Genomic DNA, 27,773 nt, shown 5'->3' with positions numbered 1-27,773 from the left:
GTTAGGGGTATGGAAGAGTTTCCGTGTGAGGAGAGATTAAAAAGACTGGGACTGTTATAACACATCTTAGAAAAGAGATGGCTAAGGGGGGATATAATAGTCTATAAAATCATTAATGGTGTGGAGGAGGTGAATAGGGAAGTGTTATTTATGCCTTCACATAACACAATAACTTGAGATCACTGGATGACAATAAGAAAAGGAGTACTTTTTCATACAACACACAGTCAATCTATGGAACTTGTTGCTGTGAAGGCCAAAAGTATAACTCTGTTCAAAAAGAAATTAGATATGTTTGTGGAGGATACATCTATCAATAGCTATTAGCCAGGCTGGTCAGGGACACAACCCCATGCTCTGACTGTCCCTAAACCTCCATCTGCCAGAAGCTGGGACTGGATGACAAGAGATGGATAACTTGAAATTGCCCTGTTCTGTTCATTCCTTCTGAAGCACCGGGCATTGGCCACTGTCAGAAGACAGGATACTGGGCTCGAAGGACCATTGGTCTGACCCAGTGTGGCCGTTCTTATTCCTGTGAGGTGGGGAAATATTATTACCTCTGTTTTATGGAAGCACTAAGAGGTGAATTACCTTGCTCAAGGTCACACAGGGAGTCTGTGACAGAGTTGGGTGCTGAACCCAGATCTCCTGATTCCCAACTCCAGGTCTTAAGAAAGGATACTCTTGTGGTTCCTTACTGTGTGTGAGTGAGCATGTGCTGTATCTGTTCTGGAGATAAGCACTACCAGTGTGACACTCTTCATTGGCACTAGATTTATGCAACACTTATAAAGGGGGTTGAAAGAAGAAAAATAGGCTGTGGAAGAGAAATACTTCTCCACTGTGAGCTGTTGTAGTTGTACTGCAGAACACATTTAGTGTGGGGCATTTGGCAGAACCAAAGAGTTAACTTAAAGTTGGTACTGGCATAGCCAAATTGCTGTTGATGGGTAGTGCTTGGAATGGGAGGATAGGTGAATGGAAAGAAAAGCCTTGGAGCTATCAGCCTCTAATCGCCCATCTCACAAGCAACTGGACTGGCTATTGGAGGAGGGGAGGGTTAGAGCCAGGAAAGAGACTTGCCTGGGGCCTGTTGGAGGTAAATCTGTAATCCCTTGTCTCAGCTGTGAATTCCTTTTATATTTGAAGTGGGTGGAGGAAAGGGCCAGGAGTGAAGGGGCTGTAGACAGCTGAGAGTTTAAATCTTTAAGATCACATGTAACATAAGAATGATATGTTTGTCTCTTCCTACTTTCAAGCAAAAACAGTGTCTGCATCACAAAACCACCACACACGTTGATACTACTTTCAGTTTGTGCAGGATAATGTCCAGGACGCTGTCGCGGAGCAAGTGCGCCCCGTCCCCTCTTGGGACAGGGTAATTACTCCCCGCAGTTGCGTCCTTACAATCACCCATTGTCTTGGGGTTGTGTGGACTAATGGTAAAAGTCAATATGGCTTGCTCTCTCTCTCTCCAGGTTGTGTGGCCCAATGGCCAGAGTCAGAGTGGCAGCCCCTTCCCACAGGGCTGTGGGACCCAGTGTCCCAAGTCAATACGGCTTCCCAGTTTGGCTGGGGTATACTGCATAGTGGTCAGAGTCAGTGTGGCCGCCTGGCTCAGCAAGGAGATACAGCCTAGCGGCAAGAGTCAGTAGGGCCATCCTCTCTCAGGGCTGCCTGGCCCAATGGCCAGAGTCAGTATCACTGTCCCTTCCGTGGAGCTGCGTGGCTTAGTGGCCTGTCAGGGGAGTGGGTGGCAGCCAGGTAGGGGGACCTGGGCCCTTCCTGCTCCACCAGGTCCCACCTCATGGCCTTGTCAGTGAAAAGTATGCCCAACACCACATCAGTGGGGAGACCACCCAAAACATGCCGACCCCACTCGCCACCACAACTAGTCTCCCTGAGCTACTTCTTACACACTTCCTGGTGCCGTGGTCTCAGGCTCCTCAGGCAGTGCAGCTCCCAACAGCTCCACCACTCCATGGGTGTCCTCCAGAATCTCAGCGTCCCTGGCTTCCTTTCCTGGGGCTTCTGCAGCTCCTGGAGCTTGCAGCGTGCATCCTCTCTCTTCAGCTGTCAGCCACAGTTGCCAACTTTCACGCGGTAAATAAGCACCACGACTTTCACGATAAGCCAAAAATCAAGCTAATCCTATTTCAAAACAAGGCCAACACAAGCCAATCCCTAAGAACCCAATGCTCTATGTGACTAGATCCTCTGGCGTGCATGGTGGGCCCTCTGTGCAACCCGACTCTCTGCACCCCTTGCCCCTACTTTCTGGGAGCTGATCCAAAAAAAAAAAAAAGCCACAAGCCAAAAACTTACCAACAAGCAATTCACAAGCCAGTTAAGCCAGAAACAAGCCCAATTTCTGCATTTTTTTTTTTTTGGTGGGTTTGGCATGTCTGGCATCAGCCCTGAATGAGCTGAGCAGCTGCCTTTTATACCTAATCTCCAGCCAGAGCATGCCCAGCAGGGCCTTGGGGGCGTGCCCTCCTAGGCCCAGAGAGCGGAACTAACCCTTGCAGTACCAGTGCAGGGCGAGTTCACCCCATCACAGACACAAATATGGGGAAGGGGGTACAGGTCAGTATTGAGGGGCATTGGCAGAGCTGTGTGTGGTGCCAGGACTGGCATAGCTGGGGGTGCTGTTGGTTGGGTTTGATGAACACTGGCAGAGTTGGCAAGGTGGGATTTCCAGGACTGTGATAGCTGGGGTGGTGCAGATTAGGTATGATGTGCACTGACAGAACTGGGGAAGGGGGATCTCCAGGACTGGAATAGGCAATCAATGACTAATATGGAGTGGCCCTGGGGAAAATGAGGGCAGTGTCTCAGAGGAGACAGTGAGGTGGCCCTGTAAATCTTGTTGATTTCTCATAGTACTCCCAGATTTCTAGCTCTCATGTTTCTGTGACCGACATCTGCCTTCCCACAATCATACATGTGCTGTTCAGACGGGCAGGTCAAAGCTCCCTGCTGGTAGACTTGAAGTGGGCAGCCAGACATTCTCACCTCTGTCCATGGCAGTTCCACTCTCTGTTCCACACTGACTCATTCTTGGCAATGCTGCATGTCTCCCAGCTCCCTGTTTTGGTTATCATCCCCCCTCCTGGCCTGGCAGGCATTTTATTCCATTTTGTGATCGGGGGAGTGACGTGAAAGAAGGGGATATCGGAAGGCAGAGAGGTAAACTGTAGAGGATTCGCTTGGACTGCAAATTGATTCATTCAAAGAGACTTGCTTCTCATCTCCTGTGTCAAGCGCAGGTTTAAGCTTGTGCTAGTCTTCTGGACGCCTTCCTGGAGAGTTTTCCAGAGAATGAGTACAGATGAATTCCAATTAAACAGAGATGGGTGGGGGTAAGGGTGGGGTGGGAGTACAGTTGAATTTGAAAGTGGGAGGAGGGGTATCGATTAATTGAAAGAAATGAGACAGGCTGGTGTGTGTGTAATGGGGAAGAGATTCATTCTAGGATCAGAAGCCTCAGCTGGGACACACTCCCTAGGCCAGGGCCAGGAACCTTAGGAAGTTTCTTTGCTCTTTGCTGCTGCTGTTGTGGTTGTTTGAGAGCCAGAGGGGAGCAGCAGGCATGTCTCAGAAGTGATTAATCATGTATGGCAGGGCTAAGAGAGAAGAATATAGCGTGCGCGCAGACACAGACCTTCCCCTGCCCTGAGCCCCTCTGTCTGAGCTCTGATGAGGTTTTTCCTTCTGTTCTGAAATCCAGCCCTGGAAGAGAGCAGGATGAAGTAGCCAGGTTTAGACAACACTAATTCTGCTCCTCTCCTTTTCGCACTCAGGGTCTGAGGTTTTTAGCATTTAGAAGCTTAGGCCTGGGGAGGAAAACATGGAAGAGAGGAGTTGGAATAGTCCAGGTGAGGGGAGAAGAACCACCTGGTTGAAGATTTCAGCAGAGGGGCAGAGAAAAATACTGAAGTGAAGAACAGGTTCTGAGAGTTTCCCAGTGCAGTTGGATAGGTGGAGACAGGGCACAGCACAGCCAAGATCACTGCAGGTCTCCCACCACTTCCGTATTGCAAACCCTAAGCATCCAAACTTAAAATCATGAAATTTAAAATAATAATACTTTTTGGTTCTTTTTATTTGCCTTCTAGTTTTTAAGACTCTAGGGTTCACATTTTCAAGATTTCCTTTATAACCATGAAAGCTAGAAACTTGCCTTTTAAATGAAAGCTGAGATTTTGCATAATCACAGGACTTCAGGACCTGAGGCTATGAGAAACACCAATCCTGAGAGATGGCAATGCTGCAACATTTAACCAGCTTCTGCTGTCTCTTATCTTGTTCCCATTGCTTGCAACTGTCTGCATACACCTTTGCCCTCAGAATTCCCCCTTCAAATGGCTGCAAAGCTTCCCCTGCATCCTACCTTAAGGTTAAGGCAACATTTTCATCAACTCTTAGTTGTTTACAAGGGATGCTGTTAAAGTGTGCTTAAAACAAAAAAAAATCTAGCTATGTCCCTTTTGTTGTTTATAACAATTTGCTTAAGAGATTCAAACTGAAAGAAAGCTGTGTTATTGCATTTTTTTACTCAGTTACGTACACTGATCTGTAGAGTTGTTCATGAGCCCTTAGTCGTACACATTGTCTCTTGTGTGTTGGCAGAGCTGTCTGGGGCTCCCTGAATTAAAAAGGCAGGGTGCACTTCCAGTCAGGATTGAAATGTGCTAGTGAAATTATAATTTGATGAGGCTGAGAAGTGGAATAAACATTCTCCCCCTCACTTTACACTCCTCCCTTTGAGGCCTTCCACTCAGTAGTCATGGAAGACAGCACAAAACAGGATTGGACTCCTGAGCTAGTCAACAGTGCTTCTTTATCAGCTGCTGTTGTGTGAGGGGGCAGTCCTGGAAATGAGCAAACTTCCTCCAGTGTTGCAAGCCCAGGGGAGCCAAGTCGTGCTGGAAACCCAGATAATGCTAGCCTAGTCCTTGTAGCATGTTTGCTACGAGGTGGAACACCCACTGATGGCAATATGTCATCCTAAAGGTCTAGCTCTTCCTTTGCTTAGTTTAGAGTAGTATTTGGTGAGATGTGGTGCCATCAGTGAGGTGGGAGAAGAGAGCTTTTTATTTCTCCATCTCCCACCTGAAAACAGCTGACCTTTTTAATGTTTGGTGCAGTAGGGACTTGGGTGAGCTGAGCAGCAGCTCCCTCTGAGGCGATGTGGAGGGGTTTCTCTGCACTGCATGAAGGGGCCCTCTGTCCATTCCGAGTGAGAGGGTGTGCGGCGTGCAGTAGCAGAGGAGGGGGGCCTGCATACCTGAGTAGGGTTGCCAACTTTCTAATCGCACAAAACTGAACACCCTTGCCCTGACCCTTCTCCGAGGCCCCGCCCCTGCTCACTCCATCCCCCCTCCTTCCGTGGCTTGCTTTCCCCCACACTCACTCACTTTCACCGGGCTGGGGCAGGGGGTTGGGGTGCAGGCAGAGGTGAAAATAAGCCGGTCCAGTCCGGTCCGGCATACTGGCAAGAGCCAGTGCACCATGCCGGACTGGACCAGCTTCCCCCGGCTGGAACTTTAAAGGGCCCCAGGCTCCACGCAGTGGCCGGAGCTCCCAGGCCCTTTAAAGCGCCGTCCGAGCCCTGTTGCTGGAGCCCCGAGGTAACAGCGGCAGGGCTCCGGCCGCAGTTTAAAGAGCCCAGGGTTCCGGCCACTGTGGGGAGCCCCGGACCCTTTAAAGCGTCCCCCGAGGCCCGCTGCTGGAGCCCCAGGGTAGGGGCAGCAGGTCTCTGGTGCTGATTTAAAGGGCCAGGGGCTCTGGCCACTGTGGGGAGCCCCATGTCCTTTAAAGCACCCCTCCCAACCTCCAGGACTCCCCGCAGTGGCCAGAACCCCTGGGCCCTTTAAAGCGCCACCTGAGCCCCGCTGCTGGAGCCCCGGGGTGGCGGCAGCAGGGCTCCGGGTGATTTAAAGGGCCTAGAGCTCTGCTGCGGTAGCGGCTGCCAGAGCCTGGGGCCCTTTAAGTCGCCCCTGAGCCCCAGGGCTCCCAGCTGCGTCTGCAGCTGGGAGCTCTGGGGGTGATTTAAAGGCTCCAGGGCTCCCAGCTGCAGCCGGAGCCCTGATTTAAAGGTCCCTGAGTATTTAAAGGCCCCACCTCTTCCAGTTGAGGCCATGCCCCCTGCTTAGGACTCCGGAGTATTGGTAAGTCCTTTAAGTTAGTTTCACCCCTGGATGCAGGAAGGGGTGCGGGCTCTGGGGTGTTGTCAGAGTATGCGAGGGGGCTCCAGGCTGGACAGGTGTTTGGGATGCAGGAGGGGGCTCAGGGCTAGGGCAGGGGGTTGGGGTGCAGGTGTGGGAGGGGGTATGGGCTCTGTGCTGGGGGAGTGGGGCCAGAAATGAGGGGTTCAGGGTGTGGGAGGGGGTTCCGGGCTGGGACAAGGGGTTGGGGTGCAGGAGAGGGTGTGGGATGCAGGCTCTGGGGGGGCGTTTGGGTGCGGGAGGTGGCTCAGTGTTGGGCCAGGGGGTTGGGGTGTAGGAGGGGGTTTGAGATGCGGGCTCTGATAGGGAGTTTGGGTGTGGGAGGGGGCTCCTCGGTTCCTGGCCAATGGGAGCTGCGGAGCTGGCGTTCGGGACGGGTCTAGCATGCTGTGCCACCGTGACCACCTCTGAGCTGGATATGCCAGCCATGAGCTGCACAGAGCCAGGGCAGGCAGGAAGTCTGCTTTAGCCCCGCTGTGCCACTGACCAGACTTTTAGTGGAGGAGCTGCCACGGTCCCTTTTTGACTGGGGATTCCTGAGGCTTAAGGAAAAACAAGAAAGGGGCAGTTATTTTTTTCATCTTTTGTAATCAAGAGGCAGACTGTAATATGGAGAAAGCAGGCAGTCGGGCTAGAATGCTACCATAGCCTTTTTCACCCAGGAGACAAGAGGGTCTATTCCACTCATTTGTCTACTTTTGGGGAGCAAGAGGAAAGTGTTGCATGGGGGTGGGGATTGAGAGTGTTTTGACTGTACTGTTGTCACTGTGAGGAATAAGTGAGCTGTAGCTCACGAAAGCTTATGCTCTAATAAATTTGTTAGTCTCTAAGGTGCCACAAGTACTCCTTTTCTTTTTGCGAGTACAGACTAACACGGCTGCTACTCTGAAACCCGCTTCATCCCTGACACTCTGGAACCAAACTGGCTTTTCTATAGTGCCTGTTACAATCATAGGGTTCTCAAGTGATGCTCAGATACAATGAGGAGGAGTGCAGGATAAGTGCGAAGCTAGACAAAAGCACATTTTTGCAGTGGTGGGTTGGAGGTAGTGGCTGCACAAAGCAAACATGGTGGTTTTCTACGCTTAGTGATCACTCACGTGCAGCCTCTATTATTAGAACTCTGTGTGCTGAGAGATCGAGACTTGGCCGGGCACTGGTATCCCCATGTGTAAGGAAAAAAGCCTCTGGGACATTTAATTTCTTGTGGGGGTGACAGCCTACCAAAGGCAGGGTGGAGGAGAGCTCTATTTAACATAATTTCTTCTTTGAAAGGTGGCATCTCTGAGGCTGTCCTGACCTGCCTAGGATGCTCTCTGGTGTAATGTGAGCTTTCAAATATAACAGAGGGGGGCTGGCTGCCAGGCTGCCTTTAATTCCCCCAGCTGGTGAGCAGGAGGTCTGTGGCGGTTGCCGAGGCGATGGCGAGAAGCTGTGTTAGTTTAATGAAGCGATGGGAAGGCCGCTGTTTATTTCAGTGGAGTAGAGGGTGCTCTCAACTGCCAGTGCATTCATTGGTGGGGGTGGGGGGCAGCCAAAGGTTTTACAGGCAGTGTGTACCTCATTTCCCCATTCCAACTTCTCTGAAACACCCTCCCAAGGGTTTGGGAATTTGTATTGGAACACTCTATGATTGACACCTGCCATGGGTTCCCCTCTCCCCAGTGTCTGTTTTTTCTCCTCTCCTCAACTCCCAACAGAAAGTCTGTTTTTTATCCATTTTGTTTTATACCAACTCCCCAGCCCCCCAAGCATGCTCTTTTCCTGATCAATAGTGTCTCCTTTCCTGAGTGATTCCTCTACCTCTGCCCCAGTTATGACTTTGGAGATAAGCCCTCTGACAAGACACAGTCAGTCCTTGCCATATGTGCAGAGAGTACATTTTTCCCTAGAGCTAGTAGGACTCTTTCCTTTCTTAGCCCATATGGGGGCATCAATTACCAGTTTGGATTTTGAACTTACCCTCTGGTTTAAGAAGATGAAGACTTGGAGCGTCAATGTCTTCATATTAAGAGTGATCCACAAAGGAGGAAAAAATGCTTTGTAATTGTGGCTTTTAATGGATCTTTTTGGGTTTTTTTGTTTGTTTTAGTTTTCCCCTCCCTGTGTGTTGTTTGTAGTGTAGAAGAAATTTCAGGTTTTGTTTAACCTCTTGTTTGGAAGATTTGATGGACGGTCTGAGTACTGGTAGCTTCTGACATGGGGGAAACAATATAATGAAACTTCATTAACTGACATGTGAAGTAACTTTTATTCCGACCCTTTAAAACTCTGGGGAGTTTAAATAATTAACAAACAACAAAACAAGCATTTGGGAAAGTGAGTGCTTTTCTTTTGTTTGTTTGTTTGTTTGTTTTTAAGATTCAACACTCATTGCCCATTCAATTAAGGGCTGGGAAAACGCCCAAGCCGCATCTCTGAATCTTCCAAGAAGTCTTTCAGCAAAAACAGGGAAGAAGAGACTTGTCTCCTGCAAGCAGGGAAAAAAAAAATCCATCCTGATCTTATTTTTACATATCATAAAGAAACACAATTGATTTATTTGCCTCCCTCCTCTCCCACGTTTTCCGGTCACCATTAAAGTGGGTTCTAGCCCACGAAAGCTTATGCCCAAATAAATTTGTTAGTCTCTAACGTGCCACAAGGATTCCTCATTGTTTTTTTTTTTAATTGGGACTGTATTGCATGTCAACCTTGCATGCTAGCACATCACACCTCCCGCTCTCCTGTGGCCAGTATCTTTTGGGCCCAAAGTGCACAGGCCTCCTTTCTCCTGTGTTTGCCAGATATCTGTTACACCAAAGTGCCTTCTGGTTCCATGAGCACCACTGTCCTGTGGGAATGTTCAGGCTCCCTGTGCCAGGGCTACTGTGTGTGTGGTGGGGAAATGAGTCTCTTCCTCTGCATAAAAGCTGCATCAATCCAAACTGTGCCTACCCCCTGCTGCTAGCCTCTCCTCTGTCCCCATTCTCGCTTTGTACGTGTGAGTCTTTAGCACTGTGCACTGTCTGGTAATTAAAAACCTTTGAGGGGGGATTTTATTGAGTTAGCATTTGTTATTTTGCTAGGCTAGGGGGGAGTGAGAGAGAGAGATGGATATGTCCCCAGAGAGAGCTGCACTGATGAGGGGTGGGGGAAGCGAGAGGAGGAGGAAGTGGGGGCGAGATTGGCAGGTGACTGCCAGCTACAAAGAGATGACAGCAGCCGCAGCTCCTGCAGTCCCAGTTGAACACTGCACTGCAGGTACTGGGTTAATGGGTGGGAAGAGGAATATCAAGGTGAGGGGGTGGAGGGAGGGTGCTTAGGTAGGGGAGTTGAGTTCTTCTGAGTGCCAAGATTAAGAGATGATTCTTGCATATAATATATATATATATAAATATATTTAATCATTAGACTTTTGGTTCTCCAGAATATCTTCATTCATACAAACAAAAAAGGAAAAACAGCTTCCTCAAACATAACCGTATTCTATCTACAGTCATTACCCCAAACAGTACTATGGTATTCTATAGAAATGGCCTGAAACACTATACTGTTTTTGATCATTGCTTAAGAATACTGTAGTGTAGCTTTCCTTTTTAAGGGGAGAGAACAGGACCCTAGGCCACTGCTCCCTTCACTCCAGTATTACAAGGCCTCATTGCTGAAAATGGGGTAACATTATAATCTAAGCCTTGCCATATTCTTGCTTATGTTCGTGGTTATCCTACTACAAAATTCAGGGACCCTTTTTGTGGGGTTCAGCAAAGATCAGAAGGTAAGACTAGACTGAAATCCTGGATAGCATCTGCAGAATTCAGTCTTGCCACTATCTATTGCTTGGTAAGGCATCTGTTTGTGAAGAGAGTTGAGGATATGAGCTGCATCCGAAGATAAAGAAGTGTCTCATCTCATGTTGCAGTGGACAGGCCTGTAGAGTGATGGATTAGATTAGGTTGTGGAAAGAGGATAGCCCTCACCTGTCTGGGTTAAAACAAAAAATCTTGGAAAAAGTTTTTCAGAGCTTGTTCTATATCACAGAATACCACCCTTTCCAAAATTTACAGTATATTCCTCTCTCCTCCCTGCCAGGACTCTCCTGAGAGCCCTATCCAGCAATTACAGCATTCTGAATTTATCATCATGACCAGGGCTGGTGTAACCACTAGGTGAACTAGGCAGCTGCCTAGGGCGCCAAGATTTGGGGGCGCCAAAAAACGGTGGCTCAAATTTTTTTTTACACTATTGCTTAGGGGCAGATACCTGTTAGTCTCCAGCGCTTGGGCCGCGCCAGGTCTAGCAGCCTCTTCACCTTGGAGTCTTCCCCATTTGCCCGGGGCCATTCCTCCTCTCAGGCTCCCTGGCCGCTGCCGCTGTGGCCACCCAGGAGGATGTGGGCGGGGGGGCGCTGCCGCGGAGGAGACGCAAGGGGCCGGGCTCGGCTGGGGCCCCGCACCTGCTGGCCGAGAGCAGCAGGAACCGGGCGCCACTCGGGGGGAGCTGGGCGGCCTGAGCCCCAGGCGCCTACGCTCCCCACCTGCCCCTGCTTCTGCAAAGGCTGCTGCTGCCCTGGGCTCGGGCCGCCCAGCTCCCCACCCGAGCGGCGCCCGGTTCCTGCTGCTCTCGGCCGGCAGGTGCGGGGCCCCAGCCGAGCCCGGCCCCTTGCGTCTCCTCCGCGGCAGCGCCCCCCACCTGTTTCTTCCCGGGTGGCAGCGGCGGCAGCAGCCGGGGAGCCTGAGAGGAGGAGTGGCCCCCGGGCAAAAGGGGGAGACTCCGAGGTGAAGAGGCTGCTGGCCCTGGCACAGCCCGAGTACTGGAGACTGACAGGTATCTGCCCCTGCCCCACCCCAGCACCACCTGCCCCCCAGCCCAGTGAGCGTTACCTGACTCACCAGTCTCAGTGCCCTGCCCCATACTGTGAGCCACCCCAGGCTCACTGTGACACCAGCACCCGTGGCAGAGGGCCCCCTGATCTTCACAAACAGCTGTCACCACAGGCCTGACAAACTCACTGCACCCCACATGTGTCTTTCAGGGCAATTAGCTGCAAAGAGGAACGTGGAAGGGATCTACACAAGGCTGGTAACTTGTCAAGAGTAAGAATCTTTGTGAGATGTGTGCATGGGTAATATTGAAGGAATAATGTATTTACCTTAAAAGTCTGCTTTACAGACTTGGAGTAGAAATTAGTCACCAGGATAATGGCCCTTTGGGGCAAGGGGGATTTGTCACCCTGCCTAACCTGGCTGGTGATGCAATGCCAGGCTCAATTGGTTAGCTTTGCACAATAGTAAGACTTTGAATGGGATACCATCAGAGGCAATGGCAAACAATTGAAACGCCTTAGCCGTTACCCGTTCTGACAGGCTGTTTATATTGCTAAGTTTACTAGTTTTCGGAGGTTGTCAGCGGGGGGTGGGTGCAGGGGGTGCAAGGTGGAAGCTTCGCCTAGGGAGCAAAATATCCTTGTACCGGCCCTGATCATGACACAGCATCAGGGCTTGGTGGTGCATGCCGATGTACTGTAATGGCGCCTCTCTGGATCTGCTATCTTGTTTCCCAGAATATCAGTTTTCATTTAAAAAAAAATCTCTCTAGCTGTTATGGTTGCGAAGAAAAAAAAGTGAATGAAGTGTAACCAGTACATAGATGTCTATGAGAGTCTGCAGAGAGCAATAGCTCTGAGAGGTGTGAACTGCCCCATTCATCTTGGTGAGTGGTTAAGTCAAACATCCAGTGATTATTTAAATGTCAGCATTAATAACTTTAATTCTTCCTGTAAGAGAGGAGAGTGCGGTATTGCACATCTGCATACCTCACTGTGAGTGATAGCTCATTGTGGTGGCACAAGCGGGTGACATTTTGGAGATGGTGCCTTTTCTTTCCCTCCTCTCCCCACTCACCGTCAAGAAGGCACCATGCCCAAGGGCCAATGGGCATATTGAAGCCAAACTCAAGGAACCCAGTAAAGATCAGAGCGTGCACAATCATATTTGGAACACCATATTTGCACAGGTTTCAGAGTAGCAGCCGTGTTAGTCTGTATTCGCAAAAAGAAAAGGAGTACTTGTGGCACCTTAGAGACTAACAAATTTATTTGAGAATAAGCTTTCGTGAAAGCTTATGCTCAAATAAATTTGTTAGTCTCTAAGGTGCCACAAGTACTCCTTTTCTTTTTGCATATTTGCACACAATCTACAGTGAGCAATGTCTCATTTTGGTGACTCACATGGTCAGAATTTATTTTGCTGGTGAAGTTTGGGAGAGTACTAGTCCTCCCCCCACCTGCTTCTCATTGCTCTGGCATTAATATTCAATGATACATTTTCTCCATCTGAGATAAAGTACAGTGCTGGGAGCCAGAAGATTTGGGTTCTGTTCCTAAAAGTGCTTCTGACCCTCTGTGTGACAAAGTCAAGGAAAAGACGACTCGCTGAACCTATCCCTCTCTCCATCTCCCTATCTGTAAAATGAGGATAGGATGCTTACTCACCCTTGTAAAGTGCTTTGAGGTCTCTAGATGAAGTGCAGTATAAATGCTTAATATCAGTATTATTAATATACGTCAGTTGACTTAAAAGTAAAATCTGTCAAATCTTACAACTGATATTTGAAATTTTGGCAAGTTTGAGGGCAGGGGGTAGCACAAAGCAGTGTTGTCTGAGGGGTAGGACGCTGGGAGTCAGAAGACATAGGTTCTATTCCAGCCTGTGGCACTAACCTGTTGTGTGACCTTGGGTAAGTCTGTTTACCTCTCTGTGCCTCTATTAGAGGACCAGTCATAGAAATGGGATGAAATTTAATAGTATAAAGTGCAAGGTCATTTACTTAAGGACTAATAACAAGAATTTCAGCTATAAGCTGGGGGCTCGTCAATTGGAAATGACAGAGGAAGAGAAAGACCTCGTAGGATTTTAGTCGACAGCAGGATGACTATTGGTCACCAATTGATGTGGCTATGAATCCTAGGATGTATCGGGTGAGGTATTTCCAGTTGAAGTATTAATGCCATTGTACAAGGCATTGATAAAACCTCATCTGGAATACTGTGTTCCATTTTGGTCACCCATGTTCAAGAAAGCTTAATTCAAACTGGAACCAGTACTGAGAAGAGCTACTAGGATGATCAGGGGAACTAGAAAGCCTGGTTTATGAGAGGTTTCAGAGTAGCAGCCGTGTTAGTCTGTATTCGCAAAAAGAAAAGGAGTACTTGTGGCACCTTAGAGACTAACAAATTTATTAGAGCATAAGCTTTCGTGAGCTACAGCTCACTTCATCGGATGCATTTGGTGGAAAAAGCAGAGGAGAGATTTATATATACACACACACACACACACACACACACACAGGTGTTTTATGAGAGGAGACTAAAACAGCTTGGCTTGGTTAGCCTAGCGAACGAAGGCTGAGAGGGGATATGATTGCTCTCTCTAAATACATAGGGAGGATGAAGAGCTGTCCAAGCTAAAGGACAGCGTTGGCCACAAGAACAAATCGATGTAAACTGGGCATGAATAAATTTAGGCTGGAAATCAGAAGATTTCATTGTTTCTAACTAGCCGAGGAGTGAAGTTCTGGAACAGCCTTCCAACAGGAGTAATGGGGCAAGAAACGTAGCTAGTTTTAAGATGGAGCTTGATACATTTAGGATCCAGATAATGATAGGGTTGCCTCCAATAGCGTAGACTGGACTTGACGATCCCCGCTGTCCCTTACCGTACTGTGCTCCTAAAGCTAGGAATAAGAAGTCTTCCTCTGCAGTTGGCTACTTTTTGTTTAAATGATTGGGCATTAAGTGGCTTTATTTGATTGTTTGTACTGCTGACATTACTGGGGAACATTCATTGGCTGGCTGTCTAGGGTGACTTTTTCAGCAAGTTGCTTTGCCCCCTTCTCCCCCCCAGCAATATTTTCTCTTTCCCTCTTCTCATCTTATTCATAATCTCCTGATGCCCAACAACAAGCCTTCAGGGTACATGTGCCAGTGAGAGAATCTTGAGCTGTGGAATTAATATTCCTGGAACATAACACCAGCAGCATGCACATGCTGAGGAGAATATTAGAGCTATTAGCGGTGGGAGTTTGGAGTGCGTACAACATCTAGATGGAGAATTCAGTGTGATTAATCTGCCTCTAAGCAGCAGTCTTCGGGCTCTGGGAATTCTGGGGCTCATTCAGAATTGAAACTTTTTTTTTTAATTACCTTTCCACATCAACAAAACAATCATAGTGTGAGAAAATAAACCCATTGATTCCTTGCTCTCTCTTTTTTGGATGAGGCATACTCTGAATACTCACAATCCCACTAGCTCCCATGGCACTTTGTACAAGCGAAGAGCGGCTTTAGCCCCAGTGTCCTGGTCAAATTCCAAGTCCACTCCTTACGTTTTGGGCCAGCCTAAAGCACCCCTGCTCTAATTTCTGTTTTTTCCCCTTCATTTTCCCTCACTTAATGTTATTGGGTAGCATGATTGGTACAGAACGGCTGCCATGTTGCCATCCTAACATTGGCTGCATATCTGTGGTGGATGGGCTGACAGTGAACCTCAGGAGAGAAAGGACTGGAAGACTGTTAAGGCTTCTCCTATGTTGTTAGAACAAAAGTGATAGTGTTTACAAGGGGAATACAGGCAATATAAAAAGTATAACATATCTATGGGACTGGACAGTTGTCTCTATAAGAACATAAGAAAGGCCATACTGGGTCAAACCAATGGTCCATCTAGCCCAGTATTCTGTTTTACGATAGTGGCCAATGCCAGATGCGTCAGAAGGAGTTAACAGAACAGCGGAATTATTGAGGGATCCATCCCCTGTTGTCTGTTCCCAGCTTCCAGCAGTTAGTGACTAAAGACACCCAGAGCATTCCTGACTATCTTGGCTAATAAGCCATTGATGAACTTATCCTCCATGAACATATCTAATTCTTTTTTGAACCCAGTTATACTTTTGGCCTTTACTACATCCCATGGCAATGAGTTCCACAGGTTGACTGTGCCTTATGTGAAGTAGTGACTGTGCCTTTTGTTTTAAACCTGCTGACTATTAAATTTCCTTGGGTGACCCCTGGTTCTTGTGTTATGTGAAGGGGGTAAATAACACTTCCTTATTCACTTTCTCCACACTATTAATGATTTTATAGACCTCTATCATAACCACGCCATAGTCGTCTTCTTTCCAAGATGAAAAGTCAGTCTTTTTAATCTCGCCTCATATGGAAACTGTTCCATATCCCTAAATCATTTTTGGTGCCCTTTCTGTACCTTTTCAATTTTTAATATATCTTTTTTTGAGATAGGGTGACCAGAACTACACACAGTATTCAAGGTGTGGGCGTACCATGAATTTATATAAGGGCATTATGATATTTGCTGTTTTATTACCTATCCCTTTCCTAATGATTCCTAAAATTCTGTTAGCTTTTTTTGATTGCCTCTGCACACTGAGAAGATATTTTCAGAGAACTATCCACAATAACTCCAAGATTTCTTTCTTGAGTGGCAACAGCTGATTTAGACTCCATCATTTTATATGTATAGTTTGGATTATGTTTTTCCAAGATGCATTACTTTTCATTTATCAACACTGAATTTCATGTGACACATTGCTGCCTGTGTAACTCTTCGCAGTCAGCTTTGGACTTAACTATTTTGAGTAATTTTGTATTGTCTGCAAATTTTGCCACATCACTGTTTCTCCCTTTTTCCAGATCATTTATGAATATGTTGTGTTGCACAGGTTCCAGTACAGATCCTTGGGGGACTCTGCTATTTATCTCTCTCCATTTTGAAAATTGACCTTTCCTACTCTTTTTCCCACCCCCACCTTTAACCAGCTACTGATCCATGAGAGGACCTTCCCTCTTATCCCATGACTGTTTACTTTGCTTAAGAGCTTTTAGTAAGGGACCTTTTCAAATGCTTTCTGAAAATCCAAGAGTACTATATCAGCAAAGAATTCTAATACAGCAGTTCTCAAACTGTGGGTCAGGACCCCAAAGTGGGTCAGGATCCCATTTTAATGGGGTCACCAGAGCTGGTATTAGATTTGCTGGGGCCTGGGGCCAAAGCCCAATGGCTTCAGCCTTGGGTGGCAGGGCGCAAGTTATAGGGCTTTGGACCTCCCACCCAGGGCAGTGGGGCTTTGGCTTTGGTTGGTCCCCCCTCCTAGGGTCATGTAGTAATTTTTTTTGTCAGAAGGGGGTCTCAGTGCAATGAAGTTTGAGAACCCCTGCTTTAATAGATTAGAGAGGCATGATTTTCCTTGGAGAAGAATCAACATGGCTTTTGTCAACATACTGTGTTTATCTATGTGTTTGTTGAAACTCCAGTAAAGAACAGAATAATCAATTTGCCTGGTATAGACTTATTGGCCTATAACTGTCATGATCGCCTCTGGAGCCTTTTTAAAAAATCAGCCTCACATTAGCTATCCTCCAGTTATCTGGAACAGAGGCTGTTTTAAGTGGTAGGTTACATACCACAGTTGTTCTGCAATTTCCTATTTGAGTTCTGAAGGAATTTGGGTGAATAGCATGTGCTCCTGGTGACTTATTACTGTTTAATTCATCAACTTGTTCCAAAACTTCCTCTATTGACAGTTCAATCTTGGACAGTTCCTCAGATTTGTCACCTAAAAAGAATGGCTTAGGTGTGGGGATCTCTCCTGTATGCATGCAAAGAATTCATTTATAGAGCTCTGCAAATCTGTGGATATCCACTTTGTCTGCGGATTATATTTGCGGGTTGTGGATCAGATGTAGATACAAATTTTGTATCCACACAGGGCTCTTTTCATTTAGCTTCTCCACAATGGCCTTGTCTTCCTTAAGTGCTCCTTTAGTACCTTGATTGTCCAGTGGCCCCACTGATTGTTTGGCAGGCTTCCTGCTTCTATTGTACTTAAAAAAAAAAAAAAATAATTTTTTTTTTTGCCGTTAGTTTTTTTTTGCCTTAGCTAGTTTCTCTTTAGATTCTTTTTTGGCCTGCCTTATTTTACTTTTACACTTGACTTGCTAAAGTTTATGCTCCTTTCTATTTTCCCCTCTAGGATTTGATATCCATTTTTTAAAGAGTGCCTTTTTGCCTTTAACCATCTCTTTTTTTTTTTGCTCTGCTGTTTAGCCATGGTGGTATTTATTTTGTCTTCCTACTGTTTTTGTGGGTTTCTATTTAGTTTGAGTCTCTATTATGATGTTTTTAAATAGTCTCCATGCAGTTTGCGTGCATTTCATCCTTGTGTCTGATCCTTCTAATTTCCATTTAACTAGCTTCTGAATTTTTGTGTACTTCCCCCTTTCTAAAGTTAAATGCTGCTTTGGTGGGTTTCTTTGGCATTTCCCCCCTGACATGGATGTTGATTCTAATTACATTATGGTCACCAAGTGGTTCAGTTATATTCACCTCTTGGACCAGAATCTTCATTCCATTTAGGACAAAATCAAGAATTGCCTTTCTCCTTGTGGGTTCCAGGAGAACTGCACCAAGAAGCAGCCATTTAATGTGCCTAGAAATGTTATCTCTGCATCCTTTCTTTAGGTTATATATACAGAGTCAATATGAGGATAGTTGAAATCCCCCATTATTATTTGTTTTTCTTCTTTTTGCAGCTTCTCTAATCTTTCTGAGCATTTCACAATCACTGTCACCATCCAGTCAACTGATCACTAGTATATTCCAGCTGCTATACTCTTATTGTTCAAGCATGGAATTTCTATCCATAGACATTCTCTGGTACAGATTGATTCATTTAAGATTTTTACTTTATTTGACTCTGTGCTTTCTTTCCCATATAGTGCCATTCCTCCACCAGTGTGGCCTACTCTGTTATTAATATATATTTTGCACCCTGGTATTACCACGTCCCATTGGTTATCCTCATTACACCAAGTTTTCATGATGTCTAGTATCTCATTTAATGCCAGGCACTCTAGTTCACCCATTTTAGTATATAAACTTCTAGCATTTGTGCATAAGCAAATTGACATTTTGTCAAAACTCATTGCTTGTCTTCATATGTTGTATTTAAATGGGACTCCTTTTATGTTTGACTGTTCCTCACTAGCTCCAGTACTTCACCAACTTCTTTCCTGTCCTCTTTACTAGAATCTCTAGAGTTCCCCCTTTAATAAATTCATCCCTAAGGGATGTCTCCATCCAAACCCTGTGCTCCTCTGTACCAGTCAACTTTCCCCTGAAAGGCCATTTGGAACAGCATAGTAATGGGAGGGATATACAGCAGATCGTCCTATTCCTAAATCATAGCCCCCACTACTAGAGATAGGAGGGGTTCTCCCTCCGCCCATTGCAGCCCATTTAACATTGCACTGACATACAGGGGTCATAAGAGACCCACCGTCAGCAGGGCAGGAATTTCCCCATGGCAAAGACCATACCTGGAATGGGAGTTGAGAGTTCCTGCAGTACACACTGCTACAGGGTATCTGAGTTGTTCCAAGATGTGGAGCAGCCTATAGGCAGTAATCTAGAAGCGCCCATAAGTGAGAGCAGCTTCTGGTTGGAAGGGGCCACACCAGTCCCCATGACAGTCTAGAATTCTAGGGGTGTACAGGTTGCCTATAGCTACCTTTATGCCCCCTTCTCCTGGGCTACACCTTTCTGTGCTGTTAGTAGTACAGGTCCTAATGAGATAGTTGAGTAGTTTGGATTCCATTCCATATTGGCCAGTGGTGAATATACCCATTACCCGGGGATTGTTTCTATTCCACTTCCCATTCCATGCACTGATCTCCCTTCTCCCCACTGAAGTGTGGCAGGGATTTGTTATACTTTTTATATTGTCTGTGTATTCCCCTTGTAAACACTGTCACTTTTGTTCTAACAGCACAGGAGAAACTTTAACATTCTTCCAGGGAGGGTCAAACAATTCTACGGCAGTATCTTTCCCCCCACGTTCCCCTTCACACCTTGTGGAATATGCTCTGGAGGTCTGAGCTGGAAAAGGGGTGGAGACTGTAGGGGGAGCACATAATTGGGCAGGTCAGGAGGCACATATATATTGTCCCTCCTCTGGCCTTGCAGAGATGCTCAAAAAGAAGATATTACAGCCTAGAAGTATATTATTTTTTCCACAGGGATCCCAGGGGCACTTGCAGCCAAAGGGAATCCCTGATTGCATCACTCTAGAGTCAAGAAGCAGGGGAGGGCTGCTAGGGTCCTGATATGGTACTGAGGGACATGGCTTCTATATGGTACCCCTGACTAGGGTGTACTCCACAGCCTATTCCATGAGAGACAGTCTTCCACTCCTCTGCAAAATGGAAGAGGGGACACTGAGACTCACCCTGGACTGTCTAGGGCAACTTTTTTTTTTTATGTCCTTACTTGTTTACAAACCCACTTTTATTATTTAAAGTCAAAGATCTGAAGAAGAGCTCCGTGGAGCTCAAAAACTTATCTCTTTCACCAGCAGAAGGTGGTCCATTAAAGGATCTTACCTCAACCACCTTGTCTTTCTCTAAGAATTTTATAAAGTGATTTTGTACAGTGATTGCTGTTTAATGTTTGCATTTCATGCGACTCCAAACTAGTCTCTAATCTCTTGGTGGTCATGCACTAGTCCATTGTGGGTGAGATTGGGTTTCCTATGCTGGACGAAAAGACTTAAATTTAGAACACAAATAAAGCAAAACAATGTATGCATATTTTTTGGTTCCTGAAAATATCTGAAATCATACTAAATTTTGACCTTTTATTACTGACTTCGTAAGCAACTCTTGAAAACTTCCATGTTCCTACCTCTGTTTTACAGCTAGTTTTGGTGCCACTTGGTCCTTGGATAGTTCATGAATGTGATTTTTTTTTTTTTTTTTTTATGAAAACATATATGCTAAAGCTGCTTGTCCTTTCTAATCTCTGTTGCATCCCCTCCACCTATCCCTCAGGCAGGGAACAAGAGCCTCTTCTGGCACTCCAAGTGGCTTCTCCCAGGCCTAACCCCACATACAACTGTGTGGATGTATCTCAGTCCTGACCTGCAGCACCCCCTGTATTCCAGTTAATAAGAGTAAAGCGAGTCAGCTCTTCAGATGGAAGAAGCCGAACATGCTAATTAATATTCCAGCCTAGACCTATAGCCAACTCCTACAACATCTTTGCCATTACACTTTCAATCCTAACCTGCAGCAGCCTCTGTTAAACCATTGTTAGGACCTGCCCTGTTCTGCCAATGCACCTCAGTCCTGACCTGCAGTATCCCCTGCCATTCCCCTGCTTTTCCCCAGATTTCCTCCCTCCGAATTCCAGCCCTGAGCTTTCACTACCCCCTAGTGCACCTTGATCTTGACCTGTAGCACTTTCCTCCTAATCCAGACTTGATACCCCACAAGCAGTTCTGTCAATTTACTTCAGTCCTAAGAGGGTTTCCAGGGTGGGTACATGGCACAGGAAGATCACATTTTGTCCAAGCACCTCCTGCTACTAGTTTTTCGCCCCCCCCCCCCCCCCCCAAACCACCTTGAAAAGATATTTTCATTGTGGAGCAAACTTTATTTCACAAACAAAAAAAGAGCACATTTGATACAACAAGTGATTTCCATGGCCAGCCATTTCATGTATTCCCTTTGTTACTATAGCAGATATGTGTAATGAATGAGTCTTTTCCCCTCCCCTCTCATATTCCTCCCTGTTCTAGCCTGCAGTGAAGTCACAATCCAGTGTTTGTAGACTCCATGTGATGTCACAGACTCAGCCTTGTGACTTCACTTGCAGGCTCAGGCAGAAGGTGCAGACGGGGCTGAGAGAAGAGGAAAAAAGCCCCCTCCTCTTTACTCCCACCCTCTTGGTTTATAAAACCAGTAGCTGAGATAAATCGGAAGGGGGTGGGGAGAAGCAGCAGGGAAAGCTGAGAATCATGCCAGAAAGGTACAGTAAATTGGCTTTATTTCTCTTCTTCTTGAAAGTTTAGAGTGTAAAATTGCCCTGTAAAGGCCAGATCTTGCAGACCACACGCGTGTGTGTGCCAGCCAGTGACGCTCTGGCTGTACGGTGCATTCTCTGATAGTGTGTGCGGGGAGGGAGGCAGTGAGGGATGCAGGGTAGGGGCCGGGAAACCGCTTAATACCATTTCTCAGCGGAACGCAGCTGGAGTCCTATTTGGCTGGTCACAGTGAGCCTCTTTCTTGTCCATTTCAAAGGCCCCAGCTGCTGGCTGTTCCTTGCATTCTGTCTCTAGCTTTGAAACCGACATAAATGGGTTATTGGGTTTGTGGCTGCGGTGTTTTTTTTTGTTGTTGTTGTGTGCTTGTGCTTTGCAGGTTCAGAGTGGTACCGGAGAAGAAGGGGGAGGGGGGCTGGTATTTGAATGTGGTGGGTGTATACATAAGGAGGGAGAAGGGCAGGGCCTCAGGGTCACATTCTCAAGAGCTGTGAGACATAATTCCTTCTTTTTAATATCTCCATCTTTTTAACTGATGACCGCAAAATAGCATTTAGGTGCATCAGCAAAGAACTGCCTCAAAATGACAAGGGGGGGGGGGCTGGTTAACTTGCAGCTCCCTTTAGCAGTTTTTTCTGTGTCCAGTTTGCCATTCATTTGAGATTTTGGACAAAGAAGGGGCAGTGGGTGGGCTGCTTTGAGTTTTGTGATATAATATGACTGGAGCGAGAGAGTAGAATGCAGACAGTTAAGAAAGGAGCGAGGTCTTTGCTCATTCAGTCTGTTCAGGAAGCCGTCATTTTGTGTTAGTCTATGTGTCTGGAGGAGGAAGGATGGGGAGAGAGTGACAGTGAAAAGCTGTATGACATTGCGTTGTTTCTGTATTTTATTAAATACACACTCAAGGGAAAAGGGACTTCCAAGGAAATCAGCAGAAAAGGATATCTGGCTAAAAATGACCCTGCACTGACTCACATTCACCTGGACTCTTATTGACAGTGATGTAGTGTTTTTGTTCTATTTTTAAAACGAAGGGCTGGAGACAGAAGGTGCATGAAGGTGCTGTGCAAGTTCCTCGGTACCACAGCACCTCATTCTGATGACCAGCAGCATTTCTGCTATTCCATTCCTATACCCTGATTGGCAGAGCTGTGTTCATCTCGTCCTGACAGTCTGCAGCATCCCTGCTATTCCATTTTCTGGTCCCCAGTGTGCTTCAGTCCTGATGACCTACAGCACCCCATGCGTTTTTTACAGCTGGACCCTCATGCACCTCTGCCAATACATCTGAGTCTTGATGAACAGCACCCCCTTGCACTTATAGACTTGGTCTTTTGTAGCAGAGATGTATAATTAATTGTGGCGCATTCTTGCAGTCTAAACAGACAGCTGGATTATCAGAAGAGATGCACCTACTGCATGGTTCTGAAAATATGTAATTCTGCAGATGTCTAGGAAAGGCTCTGCGAACCACAGTTTGAGAACCTCTGTGCTAATGTAACTTCAGTGGTGATCGGAGACAGGATTTGAATCCAGGTCTTCAGTGATGAAAAGTTATTGCACTGCCCCCTCTGCATAACTAAATTTCATCTTCTCTTCCCCACTCTGGGATGCTGATATAACCCCTCGTATGTCTTTTCATCTCTGCTCCTTCCCCTGGCATTAAAAGGGTGTTACTGGCCACTCAGGGGAGTTGTGAAGATTTGTTAGTTTGTAAAAACACTTTTGCTATCTAAGTGTTGTGTTGGTTCCTCTGAGCCATGACCAGTTATTAGCTCGGAAGTGGAGCCTGGAGTCCTACCTCACCCCTCAGAGAAGTCAAATGACCCGTCACTCCCTCAGGAAATCCACAGCTCCCTCATTTCTGCTGTTTTCTTTAAATGACAGAAGACAGATGTGACAGAAGACCAATGCATGGCAAAATCTAGGTGGGGCTGAGTAGTGTATCTGCTGTAATCTATGTGTGGAGCCACAATGTGATTTGAGGGAAGAGAATATTTGAGGATGTGATTTAGCAGAGATTAGATATGGAAAAGAGCTTAAACCTTCTCCTCTCCTCTGGGTAGTGCAGGATTGTTCCCTCCCGCATATTCCTCTGGGCATTGTCCAGACCTGTTTCAAATGACTGAAGTCATGAGGCTTTCACCACTCTTCTGCTTTTCTATGAATTCCCTTCAGTATGCTGACAGACATTCCTCAATATTGTACCCAGGGGTTATCCCCATCCCATATTGGAAAGGCAGAGGATTCGATCCCTTTCCTAAGCAAAGGAAGGTTGCCTGGTGTCTTCTGTCACATTCATATACTGCTGTGAGGGAAGGAGGCAGGCTCCAGCTGGGCAGGAGATCTCAGCAAGAGGCTAAAAGCATTTGAGATAAGGGAATTTCCCTCTCTGAGGAGGGGAAGTAATCAGGGAGCACATGCAAGGATCTTTCTAAGAGCAAGAGAGAGCCCTGGGCAGGAGATGCCTGAATCCCCTGGAGAGCCTCCAGTGGCTGGTAAAGGGTAACTGAACAGATTACCCCCCCCCCCTTATTATGAGAGGCTCTCTTGCTGCTGCTGCCACCACCATCACCCATTTCCCTCCCACCCCCCGTCCCTTCAATCCTGAAGAAAAAGACTTGGGCATTAAAGAAACCTCCTTTTCTCGAGATACAATGCTAGCTAATTCCTGAGGTGGTCACTACCTCTTTTCAGAAATGTTAGCAGAGCAAGACAGAACCTTGATCACCTCAATGAATGAATGAATTTTATCATAAAAGTTGTGAAGCAGAGCCATCATCTGGAAAGAGCAATCCCTCCCGCCGTTCTTTTTCCCCACTGGTGGACTGAATGGCTGCATCATGAGCTAGAATTCTGTCTTATAAGCATCATCCGTAGGGAATATGCCTCCTCATAAGAATGGCCATACTGGGGTCAGACCAAAGGCCCATCTAGCCCAGTATCCTGTCTTCCAACAGTGGCCAGTGCCAGGTGCCCCAGAGGAAATGAACAGAACAGGTAATCATCAAGTGAATCCATTCCCTGTCACACATTCCCAGCCTCTTGCAAATAGAAGCTAGGGACACCATCCCTGCCCATCCTGGCTAATAGCCATTGATGGACCTATCCTCCATGAATTTATTTAGTTCTTTTTTGAACCCTATTATAGTCTTGGCCTTCACAACATGCTCTGGCAAGGAGTTCCACAGGTTGACTGTGTGTTGTGTGGAAAAAATACTTCCTTTTGTTTGTTTTAAACCTGCTGTCTGTCTATTTCATTTGGTGACCCCAATTCTTGTGTTATGAGAAGGAGTAAATAACACTTTCCTATTTACTGTCTCCACACCAGTTGTGATTTTGTAGCTCTCAATCATATCACCCCTTAGTAGTCTCTTGTCCAAGCTGAAAAGTCCCAATCTTATTAATCTCTCCTCATATGGAAGCTGTTCCATACCCCTAATAATTTTTGTTGACCTTTTCTGACCCTTTTCCAATTCCAATATAGCTTTTTTGAGATGGGGCGACCACATCTGCATGCAGTATTCAAGATGTGGGCGTACCATGGATTTATATAGAGGCAATATGATATTTTCTGTCTTATCTATCCCTTTCCTAATGATTCCCAACATTCTATTCACTTTTTGACTGCTGCTGCACATTGAATGGATGTTTTCAGAGAAGTATCCACAATGACTCCAAGATCTTTCTTGAGTGGTAACAGCTAATTTAGACCCCATCATTTTATACTTATAGTTGGGATTATGTTTTTCAATGTGCATTACTTTGCATTTATCAACGTTGAATTTCATCTGTCATTTTGTTACCCAGTCACCTAGTTTTGAGAGATCCTTTTGTAGCTCTTTGCACTCTGCCTGGAACTTAACTATCTTGAGTAATTTTGTATCATCTGCAATTTTTGCCACCTCACGGTTTACCCCCTTTTCCAGATCATTTATGAATGTTTAATAGGACTGGTCCGTGTACAGACCCCTGCGGGACACCACTATTTACCTCTCTCCATTCTGAAAACTGATAATTTATTCCTACCCTTTGTTTCCTATCTTTTAACCAGTTACCAGTCCATGAGAGGACCTTCCCTCTTATTCCATGACAGCTTACTTTGCTTAAGAGCCTTTAGTGAGGGACCTTGTCAAAGGCTTTCTGAAAATCTAAGTACACTGTATCCACTGGATCCCCCCTTGTTCACATGCTTGTTAACCCCGTCAAAGAATTCTAGTAGATTGGTGAGGCATGATTTCCCTTTACTAAAACCATGTTGACTCTTCCCCAACAAATTATGTTCATCTATGTGTCTGACAGTTTTGCTCTTTACTATAGTTTCAACCAGTTTGCCCGGTACTGAAGTCAGGCTTACCTGCCTGTAATTGCCAGGATCGCCTCTGGAGCCCTTTTTAAAAATTGGTGTCACATTAGCTCAGGGGTGGCCAACCTGAACCTGAGAAGGAGCCAGAATTTACCAATGTACATTGCCAAAGAGCCACAGTAATGTCAGCAGCCCCCCATCAGCTCTCCCCCACTACCCCGGCTCCCAGCACCTACCAGCCACCGGCAGCCCCACCGATCAGCACCTTCCCCTCCCTCCCTGCACCTCCCGATCAGCTGTTATGTGGCGTGCAGGAGGCTGTGGGGAGGAGCGAAGGCATGGCAGGCTCACAGGAGGGGGCGGGAAGGGGTGGACTGGGGGCAGGGCATGTGGCAGAGCCAAGGGTTGAGCAGTGAGCACCCCCTGGCACATTGGAAAATTGGCACCTGTAACTCCAGCCCCAGAGTTGGTGCCTATCCAAGGAGCCACATATTAACTTCTGAAGAGCTACATGTGGCTCCAGAGCCACAGGTTGGACACCTGTGCATTAGCTGTCCTCCAGTCATTTGGTACAGAAGCTGATTTAAATGATAGGTTACAGACTACAATTAGTAGTTCTGCGATTTCACATTTGAGTTCCTTCAGAACTCTTGGGTGAATACAATCTGTTCCTGGTGACTTATTACTGTTTAGTTTACCAATTTGTTCCAAAGCTTCCTCTAATGACACCTCAGTCTGGGACAGTTTCTCAGATTTGTCACCTATATCATCCTCAAGGGATGATGTATGCTTTCTCCCCACCCTGACCTACACAAAGGTCAGGTCTGTATATAGATATCTAATGAGTGTGACTGCTGGGTTCAGGTCAGTGCTGCTGATGGTTGTTCCTAGGACTGAATTTTTATTATTTCTGATCACTGGTCATTAAATCATTTGTGCTGCAGTGGTTTTTTTTTCTATTCTGGCAAGTATGGAATTCTGAACCTTAAACATGGCTAAGACCTGTGCAAACTCACTGAGGGCTTAATTTGAACTGTAGCACCTCTTTTACCGGTGAAGATGCATGAGATGGAAAGACCCCCCCAGGGCTCAACATTCAGAACCTTGACAAAGACGGCAGTACTGGCAATTTAAAACCAAACAAGAAACCCAACATTTTCCCTGTAGACAAAGTCTAATGGTTTCATAAACCTTGAAAGAAAAGTTTAAATTTTGTCCCTCAGCTGTGACTACCTCTTCTCTCAAACTTTGCTGGGTCATTAGAGTCCCATGCACCTAGAAAAATAATGAGTTCCTATTTTCATCTCCAATATAAACAGTAATGGCCTATAGAAACAAAGATTTATTATCTTAAAAATTAAGTCCAGTTAACTTAATTGGACTGTTTGTAGATCCTCTTGAACCTGGAAGTAGGAACTGGCCAGGATGTTACTAACAGCCTGGGACTCTGATGTATGTGTAGGTAATGCTTCTAGGATAGTAGGTAATACTCATATTTTAAAATCAGGTCATTCTGATTACTGTTTTGCTCCATGTTCCTACTTCAGTTCCAGCACAATCTTAGAAGACTTTGTTGTTAAATTCTTAGAGTTGGGAATTAATGGTTTTTGAAAGTTGAGATTAGTGGCTTCAATACTGCATTGTTTCTAGCCCTTGCAGTTCTTGATATAGCAGATATTAAAATCAGTTGAATTTTAAGTTGTTGGATTTGCAGTTTCTTGTGAAGGGCGGGGAAGGTAAGGCATAAGGGAAATCAGAATGTGCTGATTTTGGGGGGGGGTCATCCAGTGTTTCATGAGTCACCAGAACTATAAAATCCTGCTATATGTCATAACAAAACTGGAATTCATTGGTGCGTAACATTAGTTTCTGTCCCTGGAGGTTCCTGAGATTTATTGTATATCTAAATAGTCCTTCAGACGAGGCATAAGTACAGGCCTCTTACCAGACAAGCCAAGAATACCTTCAGCATCGAACAGTCCTGGTCCAGTCCAATCCACCTTGCTTATCCTCCACCTCCTGCCATAAGCCTTTCTCAGATGCTTTGTAATGTATCTAAACTTCTGTAATTACATAGAAGTGAGGAGTCTGTTATATACTAAGAGATCAGTGACTTGGAGAACCATCCTTACACCTTCTAATAGAAAAAAAAAAAACCCAAAGAAGTTTTTGATCATCTGATATTCAAAATAACTCTTGCATACATGTGGGAAGAAACCAGCGGGGGAATGGAAGTAGGAATCTAATCTCAACTGTCTCTAAAATTTGAGATCATATGTTATGGTGATTTTAAAAATGAGGAGATCCTGTCAAGTCTGGAAATTCCCACTCCCCTGTGGGCAGAAAAACAACAACAAAGA

The 27,773-nt window shown here is 46.0% G+C and overlaps 1 protein-coding gene and 1 long non-coding RNA gene across 4 annotated transcripts in view; one reads left to right on the top strand and one right to left on the bottom strand.

The window, feature by feature from the left end:
• Nucleotides 1-27,773, top strand: part of TCF20 (transcription factor 20) — a 216,369-nt gene that overhangs the window by 77,178 nt on the left and 111,418 nt on the right. Inside the window, exon 1 of one of the 3 annotated variants that reach the window (XM_038397546.2) lies at nt 20,925-21,094. The exons of the other annotated variants lie outside the window; for them this stretch is intronic. The gene's annotated coding sequence lies outside the window, so the exon portion shown is untranslated. Of the gene's footprint in view, nt 1-20,924; nt 21,095-27,773 lie in introns of those variants that run through there. 3 annotated transcript variants of the gene reach the window in all.
• On the bottom strand, nt 17,063-25,382 carry LOC122457442. Its single transcript, XR_006276959.1, has 3 exons — nt 25,371-25,382; nt 18,826-18,834; nt 17,063-17,539 (listed from the first exon to the last, which is right to left on the bottom strand). It is a non-coding gene; the product is annotated as an uncharacterized LOC122457442 (long non-coding RNA).

Source organism: Dermochelys coriacea, chromosome 1 (assembly GCF_009764565.3).
Source record: "Dermochelys coriacea isolate rDerCor1 chromosome 1, rDerCor1.pri.v4, whole genome shotgun sequence".
Lineage (NCBI taxonomy): Eukaryota > Metazoa > Chordata > Testudines > Dermochelyidae > Dermochelys > Dermochelys coriacea.
This window is presented reverse-complemented; position numbering and strand designations above follow the sequence as displayed.